A 13,345-nucleotide genomic window follows, 5' to 3' on the forward strand; every position below is an offset into this window, starting at 1 on the left:
TGGCTCCTCCAGTGCCCACCTGGCTCTCCATCTTGCTTTCCCAGAACCCCGCCCACACCTTGGTGAAGGGTCATTCCACTAAGTGCCCCTCAACTGTCCCTGGTGAAGGCACCAGGTGTCCGGCTGGGATCCCCAGTGACATGTCAGTCCCCGTCCCACCTTCTCATGCACTCCTCCCCTTTACTCCAACCCTGAACACTGGCTAATCCCAAGTCCACATCAGAGGAGAGAGCATCCTCATCAGGCATCCGCTGCCTGTTCCACGTGAGGCCCTCCTGTGAGTGCCAAGTCTCCATCCAGCCGGCTCGGCCCTGCTGGCGAGGCTGGCACTTAGGAGTCTGTACCTGCAGCAGCTGGAGCCTTCTCTGGTAAACAAGTCAGCTCCAGCTGCCGGGACATGCGTGGAAGCGAGACAATGACTCATCAGAGAAGCTGCAGTCACTTGACCCCGGTGACTCAGACAGACTTTGCTGTCAACAGGGCACTGAGCTCAATAAAAACAGAATGAACCAATGCTTTGCCTCCCAAGACCCTGGCCAGCGAGGAGTTAAAAGGCACTGAAATTCTGGCCTAGTCTCCACTCAATCACTCCCCACAAGTCCTCCGAGTCCCCTTTGTTATCCCTCTCCCTACCCCACCAAAAAAATAAATAAATAAAATATTGCGGAAAATGAAGCAGACACAGGTGCATGAGGCTGCACTCTGAGATGACAGCCAGGCCACCAGCCAGCAGTGCACTCCGCTTTAATCACTCTGGTCTCGGCGTCCACGACGCCAGAGCCCTGCTTCTCCCGACTTCCAGTTCTAGCTGTATCAAGAAATTGAATTTGAGAGGCCGGTGCCCTCCGCTGGCTGGCGTTGGGCCACTCTCCCCCCTCATTCCTTCCTTTCTTGGTTGAGGCTCCTTCGGCTTTTGCAAGGTTGAGGCCTGTACCGCTGACCTGGTCTTGAGAGTGTGTTAGCTCGTTCAGTGAGAACCCTAGCAATTCCAGGTACCAACCCGGTCCAGGCCTTCACCTCCGCTATTCCATTCAACACCTCATAACCAGGGTAGATGGGGCGTGTCTGTTTTTGTTCATCTTTTTACAAATGAGGACAGGATCAGATAATCGATTAGCTATGATCACACAGGTAATAAAAAAGGAATTTAAAGCCAAGTCTACCTGTCCCCCAACTCTATACTTTGAACCTTCATCCTACTTCTGTACATATTTAATCACTTTTCATAATTCAGAATTCTTCAACTCCAAGGAAAAAATTCCCAAGATAGCAAAATATGCCCTGTTATTTTTTTGCAGTAAAGTTTAGCATTCACTTATTGAACACATACTATGCCCTAAGTATAATGAAAGGTCCTGGGGCACAAAGGTAGAAAAGATAGTCTCCACTTTCAAAGAGTTTCCAATCTAATTAGAGGAGCAGTTTCTGAACTTCTTCCAAGGATCCTGGATTCTCTTTGGCCTTGTAGAAATGAATTTTTACCTTTAATGTCAACATCAAGGCTGGGGGGCTTCTGCTTCTTATTCAAGAGCTGTAACTGAGAAGAGGAGAACATTTGTGTGAATATTTTAAGGGAGAAAAGGGGAAGCATCAGTACGTTGGCCCTACTTTTTAAAAAGAGAAACGTTTGAAATAAGCAGAGTTTCCAAACGTCCGTAGGCCAGCATCACTCCAGCTGCCCGGCAGGTTCTCGGAGCAACCATTTCCTCAACGCTCCAGGCAACAACCTGTGCCAAGCACTTCCTGCTCTGGCAAACGAGATTCGTAACACCCACAGCTGCGTAACCCAACGTCTCAGACAACGAGTGAGGAAGAAGGAATTCGAGTCTGGCTCTTTTGTTTTTCACTATATTGAAAACAAGAGTAGATTTTGACTGCAAACAGCAGAAATCCAATTACAGTGATCTAACTAAATAGTGGCTTATTTTTTTCATATAACAACAACAACAACAAAAAATCCCCATGTATGAAATTCAGGCTTACAAAGTCCCTGCGTCTCTGGGGACACAGATCCCTTCTCCTTTTCTGACCCACCATCTTTAGCAAGAGGCTTTCATCATGAAATGGCCACCCAACCTCCAAGCATCACAGCCACATTCCTGGCAGAAAATAAAAATGGGAGAAAGTACAAAAGACCAAACATAAAAGCCAATAGGACCTTCCCAGACTCGGCCCCGCTCCAGCCACCTGGGGACTTGATCCTGCCTCTCATTGGCCAAAACTGTGCCACTGGCCTCCTGTAGTTGCAGGCCGTGTACCTTAAAGTGGGGGTCGGGATTTCTCTTAGGACAGAAGATGGGTGTGGGGAGGCCCAAGGACACCTGCCACAGCACTTCGGCCTCCCCCAGCACGAGCAAGCCTCAGCCACACGTGGAGGCCGCTGTTGGAACTGACAGTCTTCACCTCCCCAAGTCAGACAGCCTGGATCCCCTGCAAGGCAGGAACCCAGCCTACCCCACCATGACCAGGGGCTTTTCCAGAACATGATGGAAACGACAGCGCAGGGGATGCTCATCATTGAAAGAGGCTTTCCTTGTTGAAATTTCTCTTCTATAATAATTGCTACACATATCGTGGACATTTTTACTGTAGCTGTTTAGGACTGGGACTGTCATTTATCTCTATACCTGGAACAGAATAACTCAAGAAAAGGTTCAAGCAATCAATGGAGAAAATCCCCGCCCTCCCCACCACAAATACACACTGAGATTAAATGATTCTTCTGGCCATTAAAAAAATCTCTCTCTCTCCTGGGCCCATCCCATTCAACTGGGCTGTTGTGTTCAATTAATAAGCAGCATGAAAAGTGAAATTTCAGGGTCACATCCCAGGAGATGGTCAGGATGCATGAGCCCTGCAGAGCCCTGGGAATAAGCACTGATTGGGAAGAAGCGCGTGTGCCTCAGAGAGTGGCTTGTGCTCTTGTCCCAGAGGCTGAGAAGAAACGGGACTCCTGCAGGGCCATCTCCAGCCCAAAATTTACCCCTTTCCCTCCACTGTCTGCCCATCTGTGTTGCCATCACTATCTTGGTAAGTGTTTGCTGCCATGACCCAGAGAATCAAAGAAAATGGTGTGGGGGCGTTCTCAAACGATCGTCTCTCTGAAATTGTGGCCTTCCTACCACACTTCTGTAGAGCCACCACCTCCCTAACTGGGCCACCGCCACTACGTCCCCGGGTTTAGTCACAAACACAAGTTAATTTTCACACAGGGGATGTGGGGGAGGGGGGCACACACTAAGTGGAGACACAAATGCACAAGGTTCCAGAGTATGGGGTCTAGTGGCTGAAACCAAGAGCCCCCATGAGGCAGGACAGGGTCCATCTTGTGACGGCTTCCTTCTCCAGGATTCCAACGGCTTCCCAGGAAGGTGAGGACAGCAGGATTACCTCCTCGCAGGCCCCACTGTCTGGATTTCACCTGATCCCCACCACCCAATGCCACTCACATAGGAATTTGGGATTTTGTTCCCAATACCTGAACTTTGGAGGCCACAACACCAACTTTTTTGGTGCCTTCTAACCCTCCCCCACTCTGGATCCAAGTCTCAAAGATGCCACAGTGGTTAGAATTGAGCTCAAGTGTGTCCAGTGAAATAGAGAGAATAATGTAGGTGCTTTCATATGCATTCTAATGGACTATTAAAATTCACACTTGCAAGGGCTGTTTAGTAGGCATTCACCGTATTCATGTTTACTCATTTCATCTTTGTAATCGTTACCTGAGACAGATGCATTTTCTCCATTTTCCTCAGATGAGGAAACTGAAAAGAATTAAGAAAATTACCAAATACCTTAGAAACTAATGAAACCAGCCAATTAACCTTGGTCTGCTTACCTAGTTCCAGTGCTCTTCTCCCCTTTACGGGCCAGGAACATTTGTCTGAGCTTTTGTCTTTACCCGTCCATAGTAAGCAGCACAGGTACAGAACACACTCCAATTCTGTCATAATAAAAACCTCATTTTGAATCCTGGATTGATCACTTACAATATTTGTGACTTTGGGCAGACTCCTTAGCCTCTCTGACCTTTAGTTTCTTTATCCATGACCTGACAACCCAAGAGTCTGCCTTTCAGGGCTGTTCTTTTGAAGATAGATGAATCATGTGCGTAAATGCCCAGCACACAAAATACTCGGGGGGCTTCCACTACTGGTCAGACAGATCCCATCGTTTCTCATTCCACTTGAGGCTCCTCTCCATAAAAGCTTCCCTTACATCAGACATCCTGAATCGACCTTTTCTCTAAATTACTTTGTTATTCACTTCTGGTGTCTAATTTAACAATGAGCTATATATTGTTTGAATCCTCAGTCCCTGACTACATTGGAAACTTCAGGGGGACATTGGAGTAGGTCTTAGATCAATATATTTTATGGTGTTAACTTCATTCTAGGTAGGTGATATATGCCTCATGGAGCAAGATTGTGTACACACCCATATCCATTATCCAAAGATGCAAAAATCACAATATGTAACATCCAAACAAATAGCAAGCATGCCAAGACCAGAAACGATCATTCATGACAAAACAAAAGCCAACACAAAACAGATAGAATTATAGAAAAAGGAGATTGTTAGAACTAAATTCACACATGTTTAAGAAGTTAAAGGCAAAGTGAGATTTATATGACATAAAGACCCAAATCAAACTTCTAAATATGAAAACTATAATGCCCGAGATAAAAAAAATACAATTGATGGAATTAATGACAGATTAAAAATTGCAGAAGGGGCTGGGGATGTGGCTCAAGCAGTAGCGCGCTCGCCTGGCATGCGTGCAGCCCGGGTTTTATCCTCAGCACCACATACAAACAAAAATGTTGTGTCCACCAAAAACTAAAAAAAATTTTAAAATTCTCTCTCTCAAAAAAAATTGAGAAGAAAATATGAGTAACTTTAAAAGCATAACAGAAAGTATCTGAAGTTAAATTTGGTGGAAAAAAGAGAATGAGTAAAAAAAAAAAAATGAATGCAGCACAATCTAGATGAGCTGTGAGACAACCTCAAGAACCCCAAGATGTGTGTGGCAAGGAGAAGGTCGGGAGAAAGAACAGAGAATATTTGAAAAAAATAGCAAAACATTTCAAACCAGATGAAAACTATCAAGGCTTAGACAGATGCTCCTCAATTTACGATAGGGTCACAACCTGGTAATCCCACAATTTGAAAAATTATTGTGAATTGAAAATGCATCTCACACACTTACCACACCCAGTAACAACCTAGTTTAGAAACACCGTAACTGCAAGTATTGGTAGTTGACTCTTCCATTGTGTGGTTGACAAGAACCAGCACTAAAGAACATGTTACTGTTTATCACTAGCCAGGGAAAAAAGTCAAAATGCAAACTCTGAAGTATGGTTCCTGTTGAAGTATATTGCTTTTGCATTAATTGTAAAGTACAAAAATTATAAGCTGAACCTCCATAAGGCAGGGACTATCTAAAAAGCTCAATACTCCCAAACAAAACTATGCTAAAGCACATTATAATCACATTGCTCAGAATAGTGGTAAAGAAAATCTTAAAATTAGCAAAGGGAAAAAGATCCCATACCAAAAAAAAAAAATAGAGATTACATTCTGGTTAGAAACAACATAAACCAAAAGACAATAGAGTGAAATCTTTAAAAATATTGAAATAGAAGCAGGTAACTTAGAATTCTATACCCAGTGAAAATATCTTCAAAAAACAAAAGCAAAATAAATATTGTTTTACACATTAAAAAGCTGAAGTTGCCAGGCACAGTGGCACATGCCTGGAATTCTAGTGGCTCAGGAGGCTGAGGCAGGAGGATCACGAATTCAAAGCCAGCCTCAGCAATGGTGAGGCACTAAGCAACTCAATGAGACCCTGTCTCTAAATAAAATACAAAATAGGGCTGGGGATGTGGCTCAGTGGCTGAATGCCCCCTAGTTCAATTCCTGTTACAAAAAAAAAAAAAAAGCGGATGTCATTTAAGGAAAACATGCTACAAAAATAGGTGACAGTCCTTCAAGCAGAAGAATGACGTCAGAAAATGACAGCAGATACATTGCAAACGCAATCCACACAAGAGTAGAGAGCATTAGAAATGGTGACTATGTGGGCAATAAACTTTTTCTATTTAAATCTATTTAAAAGTAATTTGCTGTTTAAGGAGAAACTGATATTTTTAAAGTGTTGTGTCAATAATGAGTGTCAGAAAAAACGCATGAGCGTGAAGGCTGAGGGTCGGGGGCGGTCAACTCACTGATGGCTTCCCACACCACACATGAAGTGCTGCAATGTCACTTGAGAATGGGCTGAAGCTAAAGAGGTGCCCTAGAATCCTAGGGTGACCGCAGCTTAGACTTTTCATAAGTGACCATATCATTTCTGTGCCTTCTCTTCCAAACCTACTAAGAATTTCTCTTCTTTTTATATCAAAAATGGGTGTTGCATCTTGTCAAATACTTTCTCTGCATTTATTCTGTGTGACCTTGGGTTGGCCTTGGATCTTGGATGTGGATCAAAAGCAAGATCCATTTAAAAAAAAAAAAAACTGATAATCCGGATTTTATCAAAATAAATATAGGTCTACTCTTCATAAGACACTGTTAATGGGGCTGGGATTGTGGCTCAGTGGTAGAGCGCTCACCTAGCACGTGTGAGGCCTCGGGTTCGATCCTCAGCACCACATGAAAATAAATAAACAAAATAAAGGTATTGTGTCCAACTACTTCTAAAAAATAATATTTAAAAAGAAAAAAAATACACTGTTAAGAAAATTAAAAGGCCACAAGCCAAGAGAAAATATGCAAATATCATGTGTGCTAAAGACAAGTTTAGCTGATACAAGAAACTCATAAAATTCAACAAGCAAGTAAACCTGATTTTATAATGGACAGCAGATTTAAACACACATTTTGCCAAACAAGAAATGCATGTGGCAAATAAACACATGAGAAGATGCTCAAGACCATTAGTCATCATGACTACACAACCTATGGGACTCCCAGAAAGGCCGACCACACCAAGTGTTGGCAACTGGGGCAATGGAACAGGATACAACCACTTTGGAAAACAGCTTGGTAACGTCTTGAAAAGTTAAATGTATGCCTACCATAGACACATTCACACCATGGTTAGGTCCCTACCCATGAGAAATGAAAGCATATGTCCACTCAAACTTGGCCATTAATATTCATAGCAGATCTACTTATGATAACTAAAATCTGAAAAGGACTTATTTCCACCAAAATGTGAATGGATAAAGAACCTGTGGTATATCCAAACCATGGAATATTCCTAGCAATGAAAATCAATGAGCCATTGATATACACAACATGGCAAATCACAAAATTATATGGAGTGAAAACAGTACAATAAAGAGTACATACTATGTAATTAAAACATCCTAGAAAGTGTAAATTAATCTCTAGTGTCAGAAAGCAAGATACTGGTTGCCTAAGGACAAGAGGGTAAGATAAATGAGACGAAGGGATTAGCAGGGAACCTGAGGCGACTTTGGCGAGTGATCTTGGCTGTGCTGATGATTTCATGGATGTACTCACATGTTAAAACTTCTCAAATTGCATTATTAAACATGTGCTTGTTATGGGTCACTTATAACTCAATAAAGTTGCTTTTAAGAATTACATATCTCTATAGTCCCCTCACATAGTAGGTCTTGTTAACAGCTATTTTCCACAACCATAAACTGTAGGATCTCAACTCCTAACTTGGAGAACTCTTTCTTGCCAGAAGAGTGTAGGTGACATTTATTGAAAGGATTCAGTGCTTAGTCTCCTCTGCTTCTCTGCGTTCCCAAGCCTGGCAGCCTTCTGTATCAGCAGTGTCCCAAAGGGCACCGTGAGAAGACCAGCCTGGTCATCCCTCTCCACTCTCGTCCCCCACAGCATTCATCTTCTCATCGCAACCCAACTGGTTGGCTCATCAGAAGGCATCATTATTTTTACACTGTCCTTGTGCGGTCAGTATAAAATGTGACTAGCGCTGAATAAAGGCTGAAAGAGGGTAGGCATGAAAGAAAGGATTGAAGTTTCTACCTTTGTACCTCTGTGCCCGCAAGGCGACCTCCAGCCCCTGCAAGTAGTGCAGGCACAGCTCAGTCTCAGTAAAGGATTCTGAGCCAAAACGTACCTGATAAAGTCATGAAGCACAGGACTGGAGACACTGCTTTGCTCGTCAGGGGAGGGGGAAGGTCCTCGAGTGCAGAGCTGGGGCAGGTCAGGCAGAAGAGGGAGACCCCGAGAAGACAGTCCTGGTCTCGTCCCCAGGCTTTCTCATAGAGGACGATGAGGCACAGCTCGGGACAGGAGGGAGCTGGGACTGTCCACAGGTCTACCCAGTCCAGAGGCTCGGGCCAGAGAGGACAGGAGGTAATGCATTTCTGATTTGGTGTCTGGAGTGCTTTGCAGCTTCATGGAGCATCAAGAGATGGAACCAGTTCTCTCAGGGAGCCAGCAGGAGCAGGGACACAGGCCATCATCCATGGACAAGACAGGGGCCAGGGCAGAAGGTCGAGAAGCCGCTAGACTCCAAGACTGACGGGTGGGGCCGGGGGGAGTTACTAAGCAACTAGGAGCAAAAGTTAGGAAATCCATCATCGATGTGACCTCATTTGTCTGGACCCACAGAGGAGTAGGAAAGGAAATCTAGAATATATCCATGAGAAAAAAAATCTCATCACCAGAAGTAAACTGAGCAATTATCCCTAAGCATTCTTATGTCTGAGAGTCTCAGACCCTGTGTTAGGAAAATACAAAAGTTATCTTGGGAGCGGATGGCTCCTCACAAGGCTTTCTGAGTGTCGCCCTCCCTACTCATCCCTTTCAGACGCACAGAAAGTAACATTAGCTATGGGGTCTCACCTAGACACACATATGGCGTTTCTCTAACCCCTGAATTACAAAAAGGCTCCAAAGACCAAGAGATCCCGTGAGCACAGTGGAGAAGTCCATCCCAACCACCCGACTGTGGTCCTCAGGAAAACCCCGAAGGCCTGGCTTTGAACGGGAACAAAGGACACCCCGACAGGCCATGTGGAGGCCTTGGCTCCCGGGGCTGGACCCCTGTGACTGGCAGCTGGGTCTTGCCGACACCCACGATTTCACGCAGGCCCATCTCCGTGACTGCTCAGCTTCTTGGACTTCCCGGGCTCTCTGCTAAAGCACCACCACCACTCCCAGGCCTTGACCTCACCTGGACAGCAAAACAGCAATTACACTTTGGGACACGGATTTTGCTGGGGTTCCCAACTCTTGTGTCCAGAGAAGTGGGTTGGCACGTGAGGAGGAAAGAACTGGGCTGGACACACCTAGACACACATGATCTTGTGCTGGCTTTGGAACCAGAACGCCTTTCTGAGAGTGAATGATCTGGAATCCATCCACTCTGTACTTGGCACACCTTGGGCAGCCTTTGCTACTTAGACTGTGCTGTGCCAGGGGAACACGTCACCAGCACTGGGTGGGGAGCAAGACCCGCATCTGCCTTGTGATAACAGAAGGCTCAGTGCCTTCACAGTAACCCAAGGGGCCTTTGTAGGAAATGTTCCTATTGTTCAGTCTCTAAATGACCCAAGGCTAGGAAAATAGTTCTTGTAAGGAGATCACTAGGTATCCAAACATATCGTCAGTGATACCCTTGACACGTGACTTCAAAATTGTACCTCATGGATTCTGTGAACTAAAAGCATTCAATGGAGAGTCAGCCTGGATTGCTACGGAAAATGTTGGTATAGGTACCTTTAAATCAATAAATTTATACCATATAACAGGCATACTTTCTATGAAAAGTACCTACCACACATTAATGAACTCATTCTTACCCTTTTCATCAAATTTAAGGGTCATGAGATTGAGACCTTTATTTTATTTTCATTAATTGCAGCATTTCTAGTGCAACAGAACACGACACAACAGTAGATTCTCAAATGCTTACCATAGAAAAGAATTGTGCAATTAGGCCCTTATAAATTGAATTTGTATTCCGTGCTTTATAGATTCAAATTATAAACTTCCTTAACCAGAGTAAAGGCCAACTTTATAAAAAAAAAGACTTCTATAAACCAAACTTTATAAAAACACCCTTATCTGCCCTTGGTTTCTTCAGGTAGTCCACTAGTATCCCCAGGAGGCTGGTAGAGATCCAGGCCTCATTTTGAGGATGAAACGTTGGAAATTGTTATTTCTGAGATTAAATCTCAACGTAACTATGTTATGCCCACAAGACGGAACACTGTAGGTCCCCTCTGAGGTGAGCAGGTCCTAGGGGCTATTAGTGCTTGACCCTGGGGGAACTCAGGGAATGCATCTTGGAAAGCTTACATTACCTTAAAGTCACATGACCACTTTCATGAACGGCCACAGTGTGGGCTGTTGAGGCATTCATAGACACAGCTGATGAGAACCACAGCAAAGAGAGAAGACAGGTTACACCTTTGAGCTAACAAAGCACCTACCCACCGACACCCTGCAGCCCATCCAAATTAACTTTTCCTACAAAAGCTACTCTATAAAATTGTAGTGATGATTACTCCAGATGCACAAACCCTGATGTACAGACACAGGAAATGTGAAAAGAAACACTACTCCAAAGGAAAATGATGATTCCCCACAAATATCTGAAGGAGATCTATGAAATGACTGAAAAAGAATTCAGAATAATGGTCCTTAGGAAACTCAGTGAGATAAAATACAAATATGTATTACAAAAAATAAAAAAAAAATCCAGGATATTAGTGAGAAATTAATAAAAGAGACAGAAATCATGAAAAAAGAACCCATCAGAAATCTTGGAGCTAAAAATTCAAATAAATAAAATAAAAAATAAAATCGAAAGCTTCCACAACAAACCAGAACAAGAAAGATTATCTAATTTGAGGTCTTTTGAATTAACCCAGTCAGGAAAAAAAAAAATCAATAAGTTTTTAAAAGAATAAAGACTTTGAGACTTATGGGACACTATTTAGTTAACAAATAATTCACATTATGGGAATTCCAAAACGTGAAGAAAGGTGGAAAGATATGAAAAACTTATTTCATGAAGTAGCTGAAAACTTCCCAATCTTCAGAAAGATATGGACAAGAAGCTCAAAGTATCTCAAACTGGATTAAACACAAAAAGATCTTCTCCAAGGCATATTATAAACAAAACGTCAAAAGTATGAAGATAAAATTCTAAAAATAGTAATAGAAAAGCATAGAACCAGATTTAAGGGAATGCCCACAAATTTTGATAAGTTTTTAGAAAAAAAATCCATATTTCCCTTTTAACTTCTCTTAATACCCATTGGTCATTTTGGAATGCTCAACTTCTATGTATTTGTATATTTTCTATTCTTATTGTTGATTTGATTGTAGTTTTATTCCATTGTAGCCCGAGAAGATATACAATATGATTATAATTTTTTTTATTTATTAAAACTCGATTTGTGATCTAACATATACTCTATTTGCTAATGGTAAGAATGTATATGCCATTGTTGGATGAAATATTCTGTAAATATCTTTTAGATGCATTTGATGTATATAATGGCTGAACTCAGATGTTTCTATGTTGATTTTCTATTTGGATGTTCTGTCATTGAGGAAATGGCATATTCAAGTTCCCCACTATTACTGTATATCCGTTTATTTCTAATTGTATTTGCCTTATAAATCTGGGTTTTTCAGTGTTGTGTGCTTATATACTTATAATTGCTATATCTTCTTGCTGAATTGATCGTTTTGTCACTATATAATGGCCTTTTTAAAACTCTTTTTATAGTTTTTGACTTAAAGTCTTCTCTTTGTAATACGAATATAGGTACTCCTGTTGGCTTTTGGTTCCCATTGGCACGGTACCCTTTTCCAACGCTTCACTTTCAGTCTGTTTATATATTTATGTGAATTTCATAAGCAGAATATAGTTAGGTCTCTCTTCTTTTTTTTTTTTTTTTTTTTCAATCCATGCATCCATCCTCTGTCTTTTGATGGATGAATCTAACCCATTCAAGGTTATTATTGATAGGTATAAACTTCTGTCATTTTGTTAATTGCTTTCTGCATGTTTTACAAAAGCAGAATTGAGGGAAATCTATATCAATAAAGGCACACACCAAAAAGTAGGAAAATCTCCAATAAATAACCTAACAATGTACCTCAAGGACTTCGAAAGGAACAAAATCCTAAATTAGTAGAAGACATAGTAAAGATCAGAGCATTAAAAAAACTAAAAAGCAATAAAGATGAAACAAAGGATTCATTTTTTGAAAAGATCAAATTTATAAATCTTTAGTCAGACTAGCCAAAAGACGAAAGCCCCAAATAAATAAAATCAGAGATGAAAAAGGAGACATTATTACTGATATCACAGAAATACAAAGTTTCCTAAGAAATTACTATGAACAATTACAGGCTTTAAAAAAAAAACTGGAAAATCTGGAAGAAATAGATAAATTCCTGAACCTATTCAAGTTATAAAAGTTTAATCAGGAAGAAATAGAAAATCTTTTCTTAATATATTTTAGTAGGAGATGGACACTATTTTTATTTATTTATTTTATGTGGTACTGAGGATTGAACCCAGTACATGCTCTACCACTGAGCTACAACCCCCAACCTCAAGAAATAGAAAATCTAAACAGACCAATAATGACCAATAAGATTGAAGTAGTAATTAAAACTCATCTAAACAAAGCCCAAGGCCAAGCACGATGGTACAGCAACAAATGCACACATCAAAAAGTAGAAAAGTCTCATCAAAAATCTCATGATCCCAGCAATTTGGAAGGTCAAGATAGAGGATCTCAAGTTTGAGAACAACCTCAACAACTCAGCAAGACCCTGTCTCAAAATAAAAAATTAAAAGGGTTAGGGGTGTAGCTCAGTGATAGTGCACCCCTGGGTTCGATCCTCAGTACCAAAAAAAAAAAGTTGAATTTTACAGAAGATAACAACTAATTCTGAATCTTCTTAAACTATTCCAAGAAAATAAGTGGAAGGAGCCCCATCAAACTCTTTACAAAACCAAAATAATCAAAAATATGAAAGAAAAAACTCTAGACCCATATTCCTAGTGAGCATGGATGCCAAATTTCTCAATAAAATGCTAGCAGACCCTAACCAAATTCAACAGTAAAATATCAAAGAAGTCATACACCATGATTGAGGGGGACCATCCCAGGTAGGTAAGTACGGTTCAAAAAATGCAAGTCACTCAACATACCACAGCACGTCAACAGAAGGAAGGACAAAAGGCATGATCCTCTCAATGGATAGAGAAAGTATTAAGATAAAGCATCCCTTTGTTATAAACCTCTCAACAAATTACCTACAGAAGGAACACACCCAAAACCCGAGAGGCCTTACACATGAG

The sequence above is a fragment of the Urocitellus parryii genome, chromosome 9 (genome assembly GCF_045843805.1).
Source record: "Urocitellus parryii isolate mUroPar1 chromosome 9, mUroPar1.hap1, whole genome shotgun sequence".
Lineage (NCBI taxonomy): Eukaryota > Metazoa > Chordata > Mammalia > Rodentia > Sciuridae > Urocitellus > Urocitellus parryii.